Source organism: Salmo salar, chromosome 25 (genome assembly GCF_965601325.2).
Source record: "Salmo salar chromosome 25, fSalSal1, whole genome shotgun sequence".
Classification (NCBI taxonomy): domain Eukaryota; kingdom Metazoa; phylum Chordata; class Actinopteri; order Salmoniformes; family Salmonidae; genus Salmo; species Salmo salar.
Window position 1 is genome coordinate 8,602,531 of NC_138315.1, and position 18,494 is coordinate 8,621,024.

General features: G+C 40.8%; 1 protein-coding gene across 1 annotated transcript in view; it reads left to right on the top strand.

Moving 5' to 3' along the window:
- Positions 1 to 561: 561 nt before the first annotated feature.
- Positions 562 to 18,494, top strand: part of LOC106586108 (nck-associated protein 5) — a 101,951-nt gene continuing 84,018 nt past the window's right edge. Inside the window, exon 1 of the mRNA XM_014172977.3 lies at positions 562 to 1,014. The gene's annotated coding sequence lies outside the window, so the exon portion shown is untranslated. The remainder of the gene's footprint in view (positions 1,015 to 18,494) is intronic.

An 18,494-nucleotide genomic window follows, 5' to 3' on the forward strand; every position in this document is an offset into this window, starting at 1 on the left:
TACTACTCCACTGAAGACATTGGACTAATCCTTTCAAAAAGAGAGGCACAACTGAGACCAATTCAGTCGTGACAGTGTAGCATACCTTCCTCGGCAGTACCCACAAGCCACACATTCCCTTTGAACTTAATAGATTTTGTCAATTCAAATAAATGTATACCGTTGGTCAAATATCGCATTGCTACATTCTCATGTAAAGCATGACGATTTTGAAGTACCAATGGAGGCAACTTTGAACTCTATCATGGTCTCTCTCTTTAAAATAGTACAAAATGCGATGGCTATCCTCACCAGCCTTGCAGAAGCAGAACATGCCACCTATGAAGTCAGCAGTCCCCAACCCCAACCCCCACCCTGAACACATGTTATACATCCCCGGGGCACAGGCTGAGCATAACACTGAGACACAGCTGAGAGAGAGAGAGAGAGGGAGAGAGTGGGAGAGAGAGAGAGGAAGTATGAGTGAGCATCAGAGAAAAGGACAGAAATAGAGCGATTAAGGAGTTATTGCAGAGAGAGGCTAGAGAGAGAGAGAGAGAGAGAGAGAGAGAGAGAGAGAGAGAGAGAGAGAGAGAGAGAGAGAGCGACATAAAGAGAGAGAGAGAAATTTTGTGCACATGGGGTTATGGTATTTTTGCGAGAGCCTTTTCCTTTAATCTCCGTGGATATGAACCTCAAGTGGATTTTGTTTTCTCAGATTCCCAGTGGATTTCCCTGTAATTCCTCCCTGGATCTAAACAGCTGTTGAAGTCGTGAAGACCAAACCATGCCTTCTCTTCATTGAAGCTTCAACATGGGCCCTTGACTGGGTTCCCTGACTGGATTTTATTTTATCTCTATTTTACCAGGTGGTCCCATTGAGATCAAAATACTTCTTTTTCAAGGGAGATCTGGCCATTAAGGATGGTGCTATGTTGCACCCCCACTGATCACCACCACTGCATGCTCTACAGTGAAGATTCCTCCATGTGCTGTCTATACTGACATCCCTACTCATGGATAGCCACTGGCAGGGTAAGATGTTGCCATGATGGCTGCTTTAAATGAATGACCGTCATGCTGAAATGTAAGACTGTTTAGTGTGGCGCTGAATTACCACATTGTTGGTGTGTTATGCATGGCCTGAGAATTGTCATGGCGACTGACTGACAGACAGACAGATGACAATTGTGAGGTATGGTTTGTGTAGCAGTAGCAAGGTCCATGATGTGTTAATGGACTGTGCTTATGTAATAAGGAGTATAAACTGGATAAACTCAAAGGAGTATAAACCCCAAGAGGTATATGGATTCCAAGGGGTATATTGAAAATGGCACTGTGCCAGGTAACTGTAAATTACGGTTGAAACTTGAATGCGGGACTCCAATGCGGAATCTAATGGGTTTCCGTGCAAGCTGTGCACTTTAGGTGGAGCAACTTTCTTAGATCTAAACAAGTGTGCACACAGATCCAAAACGGGAATACAGAATTTTGAAAAGTGCGTAGCATGCATTATGTGATGTATACCTCCATGTTTCTTCCTGATGAGAAGGCTGTCTCATCCAATAGAAATGGGAGATAATGGGCAACAACAACAGCAGCAGCAGCCCTGAATAGGAGAGGACTCTTACTCAACAGTGGATGTGATGTGGCTCAGGGCAAGGGGATGGTCATTGTCCACAGATACATTTGCATGATTGGTCCATCAAGGCACACAATCAACTGTCTGGACAAGAAAGAATGCTATATACATTTAGGTTGAGGTAATTAAGATAGATGTTGTGGATACAACCAGGCAAGTGCAACGAGAATATGATACACACAGTGAACAATATAAATACTCCCTGTCATAAATAGACTGTGGTAGTATGCATTAATTTTAGTTTCATTAAATCAAATAGTTTATTAATCAAGGTGTTTACATAATAGTTTACATAAGCAAGACATGTGTTTGTGCTGCAGATAGCAATAGCCTGGGAACAAAGATAGCCCAGACCTGCTTTTACAGGCTTATAGGGGTACTGTAACCTATCTAAAATAAATGCTTTACATATGATGTCAAGGACAGTTCATTTTCAGCTGACGTCATCAGAGGTTTTAATAACAACATGTTTGTATACTTTTTGTTTTGAACACCCTGCAGGCCCTTACTGCACATCCTTGATTCACCCCTTTGAGTAGAAGTGAATTGTTACACAATTAGGGCCGTGCAATACGGCCTAAAAATCACATCTACATTTTTTCAAACTTATGGGCGATTCATGATTCAGTACCAGTCAAAAGTTTGAACACCAACTCATTCAAGGGTTTTTCTTTATTTTTACTATTTTCTACATCGTAGAATAATAGTAAATACATCCAAAATATGAAATAACACATATGAAATCATGTAGTAATCAAAAAAGTGTTAAACAAATCAAAATGTATTTTATATTATTCAAAGTAGCCACCCTTTGCCTTGATGACAGCTTTGCACACTCTTGGCATTCTCTCAACGAGCTTCACCTGGAATGCTATTCCTACAGTCTTGAAGCATTTCCCACATATGCTGAGCACTTGTTGGCTGCTTTTCCTTCATTCTGTGGTCCATCTCATCCCAAACCATCTCAATTGGGTTGAGGTCAGGTGATTGTGGAGGCCAGGTCATCTGATGCAGGACTCTATCACTTTCCTTCTTGGTCAAATAGCCCTTACACAGCCTGGACGTGTGTTGGGTCATTGTCCTGGTACCCATGCTGGTTAAGTGTGCCTTGAATTCTAAATAAATCCCCGACAGTGTCACCAGCAAAGCACCCCCACACCATCACACCTTCTCCTCTATGCTTCACGGTGGGAACTACACATGCAGAGATTATCCGTTCACCTACTCTGCGTCTCACAAAGACACGGCGGTTGGAACCCAAAATCTCAAATCTGGACTCATCAGACCAAAGGACAGATTTCCACCGATATAATGTCCATTGCTCATGTTTCTTGGCCCAAGCAAGTCTCTTCTTCTTATCGGTGTCTTTTAGTAGTGGTTTCTTTGCAGCAATTCGACCATGAAGGCCTGATTCACGCAGTCTCCTCTGAACAGATGATATTGAGATGTGTCTGTTACTTGAACTATGTGAAGCATTTATTTGGGCTGCAATCTGAGGTGCAGTTAACTCTAATGAACTTACCTTCTGCAACAGAGGTAACTCTGGGTCTTCCTTTGCTTCCTCATTTCATCATAGCTTTTGATGATTTTTGCGATTGCACTTGAAGAAACTTTGACAGACCTTCATGTCTTAAAGTAATGATGGACTGTCGTTTCTCTTTGCTTATTTGAGCTGTTCTTGCCATACACACCTGATTGGCTCAAACGCATTAAGAAGGAAGGACATTTTAACAAGGCCTACCTGTTAATTGAAATGCATTCCAGGTAACTACCTCATGAAGCTGGTTGAGAGAATGCCAAGAGTGTGCAAAGCTGTCATCAAGGCAAAGGGTGGCTACTTTGAAGAATTATATTGAGATGTTTAACACTGTTTTAGTTACTACATGCTTCTATGTGTTATTTCATAGTTTTGATGTCTTCACTATTATTCAACAATGTAGAAAATAGTCACAAAAAAAACAACCTGGAATGACAAGGTGTGTCCAAACTTTTGACTGGTACTGTATATATCTCATTTTTTGGGGGCTATTCTCTAAATAAGCATTGTTGTACAATTAAAGGTCAAATACACTGCATTTCAAACAGTCAGCAATAATTAATTCAGGGCTTCTGAAGTTATAGCTTGGCTAAATTTAAGCCTTCCACAATCATAAGACCCATTACTGATTTTATTTTATCAAAATAGTTTAAGCTGCTTTTGCAAAATCACTGATCTGGCTTTCATGTCTTTTTGTTACAAACTGAACTAGAACCATGCATAATGCACATTCAGTTATAATGATAACTTATTGCAGCAGGCATTAAGCTATAGAAAATTAACACAGGTCTCATCAACAATCTCTCAAGCCAACGTGCTAGTGATTAGCCAGCTAACCTTTGTATTTCAAGTTTAGCCAATTTGGATCTATTTGCTAGCTAACAAGGTTGAACAGTTGAATTGTTATGAACACACCATTCTGTCTCTCTCCAACTGTTTGAAAAGCATGTTAGCCTGTCCACTTTGTTAAGATGTTGAAATCAAGTGGCCTACCTTATTTCTCAGAATGAGAACGAGTTGCCAATTCCTTATATCAAATCAAATCAAATGTATTTATATAGCCCTTCTTACATCAGCTGATATCTCAAAGTGCTGTACAGAAACCCAGCCTAAAATACCAAACAGCAAGCAATGCAGGTGTAGAAGCACGGTGGCTAGGAAAAACTCCCTAGAAAGGCCAAAACCTAGGAAGAAACCTAGAGAGGAACCAGGCTATGAGGGGTGGCCAGTCCTCTTCTGGCTGTGCCGGGTGGAGATTATAACAGCACATGGCCAAGATGTTCAAATGTTCATAAATGACCAGCATGGTCAAATAATAATAATCATAGTAGTTGTCGAGGGTGCAACAAGTCAGTAACACAAGAGTAAGTGTCAGTTGGCTTTTTCATAGCCGATCTTTGAGAGTATCTCTACCGCTCCTGCTGTCTCTAGAGAGTTGAAAACAGCAGGTCTGGGACAGGTAGCATGTCCGGTGAACAGGTCAGGGTTCCAGCAGGTCTGGGACAGCAAGTCTGGGACAGGTAGCACGTCCGGTGAACAGGTCAGGGTTCCATAGCTGCAGGCAGAACAGTTGGAACTGGAGCAGCAGCACGGCCAGGTGAACTGGGGACAGCAAGGAGTCATAAAGCCAGGTAGTCCTGAGGCATGGTCCTAAGCTTTATGCTAATTGCACATTTATAAGACCCAGACTTGTCAGTTAGTATAACCTGTGCTTAATTTGTAAATCAGTTGCCGGAGCAAAATATGAGCACGAGAGGGTAGTGACCTAGGGAGCTCTGAGGTACCGGAACGCATGAGAAAACAAATCACCTTTATAGTAAAGCATTACATGCATATCATTGCATGTTCATAGTGGCATAGAGCAGTAGAGTAGGGGCCCTTACAGAAGTTGCACATATGGAGAAAATATTTAGAGGCCTAGCGTACGGGAAAATGTTGACCTTTTAAAGATGCATTTCATGCAATTCTACATCTTTTTACATGACTGGAGTCTTTGGCATAATATTTTTTAATGCCATGTTCAAAACTCTCCAACTGGGAAATCTCAGACTTCTGACTCCAGTGCGTTCAAGATAACTGAGGACTCATTCAACTCGGAATTCCAAGTCGGGAGCTCAGGCCTCTTTCTAGAGCTCCGACGTTCGACCTGAAGATCACTGACGTCATGATTGGACCTTGTTTTTTTCAAGAGTTCCCAGTTGTCATGAAAGCACCATAATAAAAATGACCTTGTCTTGAATTCATGAATAGCCTAGGCCTAGATGTTTGCAGGCACATATTGTAGGCTACAACATGAGGAGGAAATTATAGTGCTGAAAATGCTTCCCAGTTTCACTGACTCACCCAATGATGCGCAGCTAACTCGCTGGTGATGGCCGATGTGCTCGTGCTAAAAGTCTCTCTCTCTCTCTCTCTCTCTCTGATACAGTGAATTATAAGTGAAATAATCTGTCTGTAAACAATTGTTGGACAAGTTACTTGTGTCATGCACAAAACTATAGTTTGTTACCAAGACATTTGTGGAGTGGTTGAAAAACAAGATTTAATGACTCCAACCTAAGTTTATGTAAACTTCCGACATCAAATGTACGTGCCCTCTGTTCCCCATTGTCCTTGTTGATTATTGTTCCATGTCCGTTGGTCTTGTGAGTACTTGTGCTCTGTTGTATTGGCTTGCATGTTACATACAGTGTTAGTGTGCACTTGTTATTACGGGTCTCGTCCCGTGTGTTGTTATTACGGGTTTCGTCTCGTGTATTTATTAGAGGTTTACAACTCTCTCTTTGTTTGGGTTACAGCCCTGTGTTACATTTTTACGTGTTTGTTTTGGGCTTCGTCCCCGACATATTCATGACGCACGCTATTTGGGGTAGTGAAATAAACCCCCCCTATTTTGTATTCCTGCACCTGTCAGAGTTTGTGCGTTTTTGTGTGCTTTTTTTGTTGCTTAATTTGTATGAAATGAGTCAAAACTCATTTCATATTTCGTGGAGCCTACATTACACAATTTTCTTCATAACGCATTTAGTACAAGGCACCACTTTTTCGTGTACATTACACCATTTCTTTCATAATGCATTTTATACAAGGCTATGTTGCCAGATTGGAGAAAAAAATACAGATTTTCTGTTGTGTTTTGTGGTATCGACGAAGGTATTTGATTGGGGAATGGGGATACATTTTTATGATGGGAGATTATAATACACACCATAATACACACACACAAACAGTTACACACATAATACACACACTCACTTTGTTTGCACTCATGTTCTATCCAACTCTTTACTTTTGTATGAATTATTTTTATTAAATATTTGTATCTAGTTGTCATGTATTCATTATCTTTAACTGGTTAAATGTTTGTAGTTTGCATGTTTCAGTAATAATTAAGATGGTTAAACAGTCGTATACTTCTGTTTGATTTAGATTTTGGTGTATTTGGCATTTTTATACATATTCTGCATTTCCACTGAAGAAAGCACTAATTATGTTCAATGTCAGCATCAATTTCCAGTGAGAAATGCTCGGATATGGGTTTCACAGCCAGTAATAATTATACAAGTTATATCAGCTTAAAATGGGTTTATTTACATTCTTATGGGGTATAAGATTTTGGGAATAGGGGTATAAGAGAGTCTGACATAAAACCACTAACTTGAGTTCAGTCTTCGCCAATGAGAAGCAAGAGAGGCCCAGCTTTGTCCTTCATGACTGGGAAAGGCCTCAATTCTAGGCCATAGGAAATCCTGCATCCATCTCATTAGGTGAGAACAGGATGGATCAACAGTGATTCATATTACTGGTTTGCATCCTAAAAAAGGGATAGTTGTGTTTTGCTAAATAACACAATATTTGTCTACCCATATTTTTTATTTTACCTTTATTTAACTAGGCAAGTGAGTTAAGAACAAATTCTTATTTACAATGACAGCCTAGGAACAGTGGGTTAACTGCCTTGTTCAGGGGCAGAACAACAAATTTGTACCTTGTCAGCTCGGGGATTTGAACTTGCAACCTTTTGGTTACTAGCCCAATGCTCTAACCACTAGGCTACACTAGCATTGGTTATTTGATATATAAACTTATATATTGGTTATTTGATATATAAACTTCAGTAACAAAAGAACACCATGGTTGTAATAACACTTTAAACAGGTTGTTAATAAATGTGTATAATGTGTTTGTTTTTGGTCCATACTGGTAAGTTAACTCATGTAAATGTCTAGTCACACAGGATTTTCTTCTGGATAACTGGTCAGGGCAAAGCACTTTCCATTCCACTTCAGGCAACTTTGATGTAAGGCTTCATCATACCTGTAGTGACTACTTCTATCCGTCATGCCTATTGTTGCTTATCCATCGTTCACTAGATATATCAATGTAATTACACCCAACTCAATGTTGAAAAACAGAATGCTTCCCACCAATAGATCACATAACTAGACCTGAGCTGGACGTGATCCCAACGCTGCCAACAATGTAGTGGAAGAAAGTGAATGATAGACACGACCATAATAATCATCATGAAATGGCCTTGGAAGTGCCGTTAGTGTAAGCCAACATAATTCATTATTTGACATTAACCTGTTTAACTGCATTGATATGGCTTAATTGATCATTGTCCAGACTCGTTATAATTGCAAATACCATGTAGCACTAGGGGAATTTAAACCAAACAGATTTATTTTGCAGGTCTTCTGTTTCCCCACATTTATTATTTAATTAATTTCCCATCATGAAAATGTATCCCGATTCCCCAATCAAATACCTTCCTCAACACCACAAACAAACCTGACAATATAGCTTTTTTTCCCAATCTGGCAAATCTCTGATATAGCACCAGTATCCCAAAGTATTAAGTGAAAACAAGCATAGAAAACAGCATTGACATTAATAATTGTCATGATTGTGTGTAGGAACGGACCAAGGCGCAGCGTGAATATCGTTCCACATCTTTTATTTGAATGTGAAACTTTGCAAGACAAACAATAAACTATAAACAAAACATAAACCATGACGACAGAGGTGCAACATGCACTAACTCAAAAATAATCTCCCACAAACACAAGTGGGAAAAACAACTACTTAAATATGATCCCCAATTAGAGGCAACGATGACCAGCTGCCTCTAATTGGGAATCATACAAAAACCCCAACATAGAAAAAAGAAACTAGAACACAACATAGAAAAATTTAACTAGATTAAAAAAAACAGTCACACCCTGACCTACTCTACCATAGAAAATAAGAGCACTCTATGGTCAGGACGTGACAATAATAAATAAAACGTGAGGCTACTATGATATTGTAGCAACCCTCAAATACAGCTGTGTGTTATGAGTTATGCTGTTCGTTTGTTGTGTTGCACTTACCAGTACCCAGCGTTCGCGGGGTCCAACATGTTTTTATTTATTTTTATTTCACCTTTATTTAACCAGGTAGGCCAGTTGAGAACAAGTTCTCATTTACAACTGCGACCTGGCCAAGATAAAGCAAAGCAGTGCGACAAAAACAACAACACAGAGTTACACATAAACAAACGTACAGTCAATAAGACAAAAGAAAATAAAAATAGAAAGATCTATGTACAGTGTGTGCAAATGTAGAAGAGTAGGGTGGTAGGCAATAAATTGGCCATAGAGGCGAAAATAATTACAATTTAGCATTGATACTGGACTGATAGATGTGTAGATGATGATGTGCGATTAGAGATACTGGGGTGCAAAAGAGCAAGAGGGTAAGTAATAATATGGGACGAGGTAGTTGGGTGTGCTATTTACAGATTGGCTTTGTACAGGTACAGTGATCGGTAAGCTGCTCTGACAGCTGATGCTTAACATTAGAGAGGGAGATATAAGACTCCAGCTTTAGAGATGTTTGCAATTCATTCCAGTCATTGGCAGCAGAGAACTGGAAGGAAAGGCGGCCAAAGGAAGTGTTGGCTTTGGGGATGACCAGTGAAATATACCTGCTGGATCGCGTGCTACGGGTGGGTGTCGCTATGGTGACCAGTGAGCTGAGATAAGCCAGGACTTTACCAAGCAAAGACTTATAGATGACCTGGAGCCAGTGGGTTTTGAGAAGAATATGTAGTGAGGGCCAGCCAACGAGAGCATACAGGTCGCAGTGGTGGGTAGTATATGGGGCTTTGGTGACAAAATGGATGGCACTGTGATAGACTACATCCAGTTTGCTGAGTAGAGTGTTGGAGGCTATTTTGTAAATGACATTGCCGAAGTCAAGGATCGGTAGGATAGTCAGTTTTACGAGGGTATTTTTGGCAGCATGCGTGAAGGAGGCTTTGTTGCGAAATAGGAAGCATATTCTAGATTTAATTTTGGATTGGAGATGCTAAAGTCTTGGAGGAGAGTTTACAGTCTAACCAGACACCTAGGTATTTGTAGTTGTCCACATATTTACATTTACATTACATTACATTTAAGTCATTTAGCAGACGCTCTTATCCAGAGCGACTTACAAATTGGTGCATTCACCTTATGATATCCAGTGGAACAACCACTTTACAATAGTGCATCTAAATCTTTTAAGGGGGGGGGGGTTAGAAGGATTACTTTATCCTATCCTAGGTATTCCTTAAAGAGGTATACATATTCTAAGTCAGAACCGTCCTGAGTAGTGATGCTGGACGGGCGGGAGGGTGCGGGCAGCAATCGGTTGAAGAGCATGCACATAGTTTTACTAGCATTTAAAAGTAGTTGGAGGCCACTGAAGGAGTGTTGTATGGCATTGAAGCTCGTTTGGAGGTGTGTTAGCACAGTGTCCAAAGAAGGGCCAGATGTATACAGAATGGTGTTGTCTGCGTAGAGGTGGATCAGACCAGCAGCAAGAGCGACATCATTGTAATACACAAAGAAAGGAGTCGGCCCGAGAACCCTGGGGTTTGGAAGGGGGGTGGAGCACCGCAAGTTTAAGACCATGCTTAGCCATTGTTCTCTCTCCTTACGTCTGGTCTTAACAAGAGATGAGTCACCGTTGTTTGATACTGTTTTCCTTGGTTTATTTGGCGTGGGCTACGGCCAAACAGTAGCCTGTGTTGAGTTTGGTTAACAAATCATAAACGCAATCCTCCGTCTGGACATTTGTTCATTTATGATCTAGCCAGGTCAATACAATATTATAATTATATCGGTGACAACCTGGTTGACTAACATTATTGGGTTATTAACATGTTCCTTTTTTCATATAAATACATGTGGGACACAAAAAAAAGGCAGTGTAGAACACCATTGTCCAAAATGCATTGCACCAATAACTTTCAAAAGATTGTTCCGAAATTTGCCCCCAAAATATGTATTTCACTGTGAATGAGGTTGCACAAATATTGGTGTCTTTTCCTACGAATTAAGTCGAACAAGAATGTGTGTATGTTCATACACAAAAAAGCACAATCTGCTGAAACACTTTTGTACATATTTGCACGAATTGAGTGTGAGATTGTTTTGTTCTATAAGGAAATAAATGATGAAGTGCAATGCTGGAGAGATAACAAGAGTTGCAGGCTAATTCATGTCTATCAGAGTAGAGAGAGGGAGAGAGATCATCGAAAGTGAATCTTGTTCCAGTTCTGCGAGACACAGGCACGCTTCTCACACAGCCACGGCCAGCCGTTGGTCTCTAACATACAGTAGGTTACAATGTTGTGCAAACCATAAGCGTGGGCCGGCCCAACCCGAATCAACTCGTACAATATCATGCCCGGCCCTGATAAGCACTGTCATGAGTATGACAGTCTTTGGCTAAAAGGCTGCTAACAGTACGTGATACAAATATGCCGCGCGAACAAACTGAGTATTGATTTTCCATAATCAATATTCATTGACAGGCTACTCTTGTTTTAGTAGTGTATGCTCTAAGTGCAATTATTATTAGTATTATTTTTTAATTTAACCTTTATTTAATTATAATTTTTGAGACATAAAAATGGTATTGTTGTAAAAACGTCTCTATCACAGTAAAATAATGTCTCAATGTGTTTTGGTGTCCATATGGCCGATTCTGTTGGACCAAACCTCAAATGCAAATAGCTAGTTGAAACCTCTTGTCAGAGAGGAAGATGTGATCTCTCTCAACTTTGTTGGCGAGAGAGGCAGGGAGAGGGGCTTGGTGTGTGTGTAAACCATAGTGGAAGAGGCAAAGCGAGAGGTTTCACTCTTGCTAAAATCTGTCCAAAATAAGCCCATAAAAACACATTGGCCTTATTTTATAAGCCCATAAAAACACATTGACCTAAGCTTGTCACCTACCTTCCCGCTTCTGGGACAACGATTCTCATTGCTAGGGAGGAGACTAGAATCTCATCATTATATACAGATCTCTGGTGTAAATGGGAAGGTGGACATAGCACAGAGGAGCAATGGAGACGAGACCAAAAATACAACATGAGAACAAGCGGCCATAAACGCCCATAAAACCAAAAAATAACAAATAATTCCTGAATACTTAGATTCTAATCCTGAATGCTGATTGGTTTGAACCACATTCCAGCCGGTGTCTATTTAAGTGGTAATGCCAGAGAAGCCTGTGTTTGGAGGATATATTGGCACGGGTGTTGTGGGGCCCCTGTGTTGAGGATCAGCGAAGTGGAGGTGTTGTTTCCTATCTTCACCACCTGGGGCGGCCCATCAGGAAGTCCAGGACCCAGTTGCACAGGGCGGGGTTCAGACCCAGGGTTCCGAGCTTAATGATGAGCTTGGAGGGTGCTATGGAGTTGAATGCTGTGCTATAGTCAATGCACAGCATTCGTATTCCTGATGTCCAGATGGGATAGGGCAGTGTGCAGTGCGATGGCGATTGAATCGTCTGTGGATCAATTGGGGCGGTAAGCAAATTTAAGTGGGTCTAGGCTCTAGGTGTCAGGTAAGGTAGACGTGATATGATCCTTAACTAGCCTCTCAAAGCACTTCATGATGACAGAAGAGAGTGCTACAGGGCGATGGTCATTTAGTTCAGTTACCTTTGCTTTCTTGGGTACAGGAACAATGGTGGACATCTTGAAGCAAGTGGAGACAGCAGACTGGGATAGGGAGAGATTGAATATGTCCGTAAACTCTCCAGCCAGCTGGCCTGTGCATGCTCTGAGGACGCGGCTAGGGATGACGCCTGGGCCGGCAGCCTTTTGAGAGTTAACACGCTTAAATGTCTTACTCACGTCGGCCATGGAGAAGGAGAGCCCACAGTCCTTGGTAGTGGGCTGTGTCGGTGGCACTGTCTTATCCTCAAAGCGTGCAAATAAGGTGTTTAGCTTGTCCGGAAGCAAGATGTCGGTGTCCGCGATGTGGCTGGTTTTCCCTTTGTAGTCTGTGATTGTCTGTAGACCCTGCCACATAAGTCTTGTGTCTGAGCTGTTGAATTGTGACTCCACTTTGTCTCTGACATTTTGCCTGTTTGATTGCCTTATGGTGGGAATAACTACACTGTTTGTATTCGGCTACATTCCCAGTCACCTTGCCATCTATCCACAGTTTCTGTTTTGGGTAGGTTTTAATACAACTTCTCCTATACACTTCCTGATGAAATCAGTCACTGTGTCCGTGTATTCGTCAATTTTATTCTCAGAAGCTACGGGAAACATATCCCAGTCCGCGTGATCAAAACAATCTTGAAGCATGGATTCCGATTGGTCAGACCAGCGTTGAATAGAACTTAGCACGGGTACTTCCTGTTTGAGTTTCTGCCTATAGGAAGAGAGGAGAAAAAGTCATGATCAGATCTGCTGAAGGGTGGGCGGGAGAGTGCCTTGTAGGCATTTCGGTGGTCCAATGTTTTTCCAGCGTGAGTACTAAAGTCAATGTGTTGGTAGAACTTCGGTAGCGTTTTCCTGAAATTTGCTTTGTTAAAATCCCCAGCTACAATAAATGCGGCCTCAGGATATGTGCTTTCCAGTTTGCATAAAGTCCAGTATAGTTCTTTGAGGGCCGTCGTGGTATCGGCTTAAGGGGGAATATACACGGCTGTGACTGTAACCAAAGAGAATACTCGTAGGAGGTAATACGGTCGGCATTTGATTGTGAGGTATTCTAGGTCGGGTGAACAAAAGGACTTGAGTGTCTGTATGTTATGACAATCACACCATGACTAGTTAATCATGGAACATACACCCCTGCCTTTCTTCTTCCCGGAGAGTTATTTATTCCTGTCTGCGTGATGTACTGAGAACATTATCACTTTTATACAACAGGTTACAAACATATTTAAATAATGATTGATATATTTTCATTAAAAACTGTATTTTGATTAATTTATTCATACTATTTCATCCTTCCACAAGTTAAAGTCCCGACACAAATTTAGGGTTGCTACCCAAGCCGGCTGGTTATTTGTTCTATCTGTTCTGTATCTATGGACGCGATCCAGTCGTTTGTTCTAAACGTTCCATTGCAGTGCTGGCTAGCAACGTTCCTATCTCTTGCTTGCTAGCTGGCCAACTACAGCCCTGTGGCTCAGTTGGTAGAGCATGGTGTGTGCAACGCCAGGGTTGTGGGTTCGATTCCCACGGGGGGCCAGTACAAAAAAAAAAAAAAAATGCATGAAATGTATGCATTCACTACTGTAAGTCGCTCTGGATAAGAGCGTCTGCTAAATGACTTAAATGTTAATTTACAGTCACGTCAAAAAGTGTAGCCAGAATAACATCAAAGTAGCTCCATTTGCATTTGTTTAAGCTGTGACATTTACTTGGATACATCCATAACAATGAGCTAATGAGGTGCGATTTCACCTGACATAGAACATTTGCTCACTCGTCAGGACACTGTTGTTCAGTGGAGCTAGCCAATAACACAGCTAACACAATCACTTCAAACTGAAGCTAGAAAGCCTGCAAACTAGCTGCACGTCATTTAGTTTGACCTTTTTTCAATTTACATTTCTTTGTATATAACCATCAAAAGGATGCCAGCTGATTCATGTTTTTGACTGGCTGAGAAACCTGCTTGTCTGTCTCGTCCAGACTCCCATCACGTCCGTTACTATGGGACAGCTGGAGATCGAATTTGAATATTGAAATAATGTTGCAATGTTGGAGAGACAGACAGCAAGGTTTATACAAATCTCTGCAGTTGAAATCTAAATCTTAGTCTAAAAGAAATGTGAGATAATGTCTAGATGCTATTTATAGTGGAGGTCTAGATGCTTTTTATAGTGGAGATCAAGTATGTACATTTCCTGGCATGGCTGATGAGAAAGTGGATTGCGCAGTCAGATGGAACAGATTAAATAGGCATTTTAACGTCATAGATTTAGCCGGTGGTAACTTGTGGAGTAGAAACCGGCTGGAATGCAGTTTTAACCAATCAGCATTCAGGATTAGAACCACCCGTTGTAAAATTCGATATATCGCCCTGCCCTATACACAATTTTACTAAAGAATCCACATAGTCTTTTAACATAATGTATGTTAAATGTCTGTCGGTACTACTGCTGAATCTGAGATGTGGAGGGGAAATGGTTGGTTCAGGGTTCCGGAATTAAACAGAACAGTACACTGTACAAGTTATGTCAAATTATCAAGTTTTCTGGGTTGCTGCAGGATGTGAGTTACTGAAGAAATATTTGAATGTTAAGGTCCCAAGGCCTTACCCTAATTCATTCAAAACATTCAAAACATCAATGCGAGAGGAAGAGGAGAGCTTCCTCAATTATACCAATTTACCCTCCACCCAGAGGAAGACATTTAATGACAGTGTTTACTTTTCTGTCCTAAGTTTTTCCAAATAAGCACACATACAGTGTACTGCTGCCTGCTGCTGACAAGACAGCAATGGAATGACTGTGGGCCCACCCTCAATTGTTCTCACACCATGGGCTCAATTCAGGATTGTGGTATAAATGTTTGCACATGTGGATTTGCACACATTTAAGTATTGCACACATATAAACTGAAGATTTGACAGCATCTTACTCTTATATGTTCAATTGTCAGAGGATCAATTTGTGACGATCGTTAGGAACTATTAATCCACTATGGTAACAATTTTATGTTTTACCCCGGTCACCATCGATGTTGTGTTTATCTGAGCATATGAGGGCCTATCATGTTTGTCCTCACAGTAAACCCCAACAATGGGTGAATCATTTGGCTTGGTAATGTAATTAAATACAGAACAAACCCCAGCACAGCAGCTCTCGCAGAGCCCTCTAACATGCTAGTGTGACACTCCTGATCTAGGTCACTTGTCCTGAGTTCCAGCAGATCCTACTAATTCAGTGAACTCTCGTAGATCACAGATCTGCCTTTTATTTTGCCTGTGTATGCTACTGTAGCCTCTGCACTTTCACAGTCCCTTTGATAGATATTGCAGATATAGCTTTGTTCTTGAAATGCATTTCTTTATTCATTGTTATTAATTAGCAGATTTTGAGCTCGGCAAACTGCTCTTTTAGAAAGGCTTTGACATTTTGAGATTATGAACCATCTCCATGGATCCAAAATCCACAAGCTTTAAAATGATGGCATTGTTAGCATTATACTATGATGGAATATTACACTGAATTTAATGAAAAGATTTTGATATTAATAAAATGTGTGCAGATCATGCTATTTATCAACCAATGCGTACAAAAGTAAATCCCAGATTATTTTTAACTGTATATCAAAGAATCATGCTCTTGGCCTGAGAGCTCCATCTGCAGGACGTAATAAAGAGAACATGGATAATGTTACATGAGGCAGACTGTTACATAATGCTCATACATGAGATCTGTTTAATAACCTGGAGTATGGAGTATTTTCCACAGCGTATATATTTAAGAATAGTAATGTCTCCTTTTGTATGCATAATGCCCATACACAGAATATCCATAAGAGTGACATAAATGTAGTGACTAAATGCTACTAGAAAAATAAATACATGCTGGGATTAAATCAAATGTCACGTGACATGGAGCTTGATGTCGCGACTCCATACCTTATTTCCCTCTAGTAACTGATTGTGTTCACCACTAGATGGAAGTAATGACCCAGGTTATAGTCAATACTGCCAGGCACCTAGTCTCCGCAACCCAGAAGCAGACAAATATGACGAAAACTGCCATTCAAATTGATGTCTTGCACATTTGTAGTTAGAATGTAAATGTTTGGGATGATACTGCTGGAGAGATTAATATGGTTATTTTGAAGGAGAAATATGCTGAGAATATAAGACTAATGATGATGAATATGTATCTACAAGTAAAAACATGTTTCTGTCCTACAAATAATTGCACCACTCTAAATTGCATACAAGTTTTAGGAAAAAGACCATGTCTTTGACTATAGAAAAGATTGTTGAATGAGTCAATGAACCAACATTTTACTGAACTAAGCTCATACATAATATCGCCGACTTGACATTGTCTGGGACACTCAAGGCTGAGTTACACGTGACTCGTTTGTTTTGAAGGCATAGCTTTACAATAACAATTCTGGTCAGATTAAGGAAAATATTCCCTATCTCTGACTATGGAAAATATTATCAATGACTATGAGAAATATTATTAAAAAAAATAGAGTCAATGAACCAACAATTTAATGCCAATATTTTTGGGGTGAGATGGCGCTGCAGTGGATACCAGACATTTTAGGGGCTCCTGACCAATTCTGCTATTTTGTGTGTTTTTTTCCCTCGCTGATCTCTATATAATGTCTTCGCCATTATTTCCTATGACCGAAAACATGCTTCTGGACATCAGAACAGCGGTCACTAACCTCAATTTGGATGACAATTTCAACGAGTCAGCAGCTCTGGACGTTCTGCTTACTCCCGATCAGGCCCTAATCCCTGGGACTCAAAAGACGAAGCGACGGTGCAAGAGACTACGCTGGCTAGCAAATAAACCGCCTCTACCCTCCATCCTATTGGCGAATGTAAAATCACTAGAGAACAAACTGGACGAGCTCCGCTCGAGACTCTACTATCGACGGGAACTGAAGAACTGTAATATTCTTTGTTTCTCGGAGACGTAGCTGAACAAGGACATGGATAATATACATCTCGCTGGCTTTTCCATACATCATCTAGACCGGACGGCAGCCTCAGGTAAGGTGAGGGGGAGAGGTATGTCTCTTTGTTCACAGCTGGTGCGTGATCTCTAATGTTAATGAAGTCTCCTCTGAGTTAGAATACCTCATGATAAGCTGCAGACTATACTATTTACCAGGAGAGTTTTCATTTATAATTTTCATAGTTGTCTATTTACCACCACAAACTGATGCTGGCACTAAGACCGCACTCAATGAGCTGTATAGGGCCATACGCGAACAAGAGAATACACATCCAGAGGCGACGCTTCTCGTGGCTGGGGATTTGAATGCAGAGAAACCAGCATATCACCTGAGCAACTAAAGGCGGCAAAACTCTTGATCACCTTTACTCCACACACAGAAATGCATACAAGGCTCTCCCTCGCCCTTCCTTTGGCAAATCTGACCATGACTCTATCCTCCTGATTCATGCTCAAACAGGAAGTACCAGTGACACACTCAACACGGAAGTGGTCCAATTAAGTGGATGTTAAGCTAAAGGACTGTTTCGCTAGCACAGACTGAGAGGAGATAGTCATTCAAAAATCATGTTAAACACTATTATTTCACACAGAGTCCATGCAACTTATTATGTGACTTTTTAAGCAAATGTTTACTACTGAACTTATTTTTTTGCCATATCAAAAGGGTTGAATATTTACTTTTATTTTTAATTACTTAAAATGTAACAAAATACATATATAAATATTTACACTTTGACAATATGGGGTATTGTGTGTAGGCCAATGACAGGAAATCTCAATTGTATCATTTTTAAATTCAGGCTGTAGCCAACAAACGTGGGGAGTCTGTATGCCATCTTAATGGCAAGGTTTTGAATGATCTGAAGTTTTCTGACATGAGACCTCCCCACGCTACACCAGACTGGTGTAGCATACTCAAAAGGCCGGATGCAGCTCTGGAACACTCTGATAGCTCTGATACACTGATGGCTGTTCCTGGCGTAGCTCCTACTTTTCTTCTGCAGAATACCCTCAGGTGGTTCAGGCGCTTCCTTCCCTTCTTCTCCAGGCACTCTATGTGGGCACTCCAGGACATGTTTTCTTGAAATGTGACCCCAAGGAACTTAGCCATTGAGGTCGTCTGGAGTGCCTCTCTATACAGTCGTCACCACAGTAAACTTAAACCATAATTGCGTTACTGGTTGAGCAAAACAATGGATAATTGTCAGAATATAGTATGAATCCCAATTGACTAACCAATGCAATGATAGAGTGAAATAGCCTACAGAGAGGTGTGGCGTGCACTATCAACACCGCACGCCCAACACCCACAAATCTCTCAAACCAACA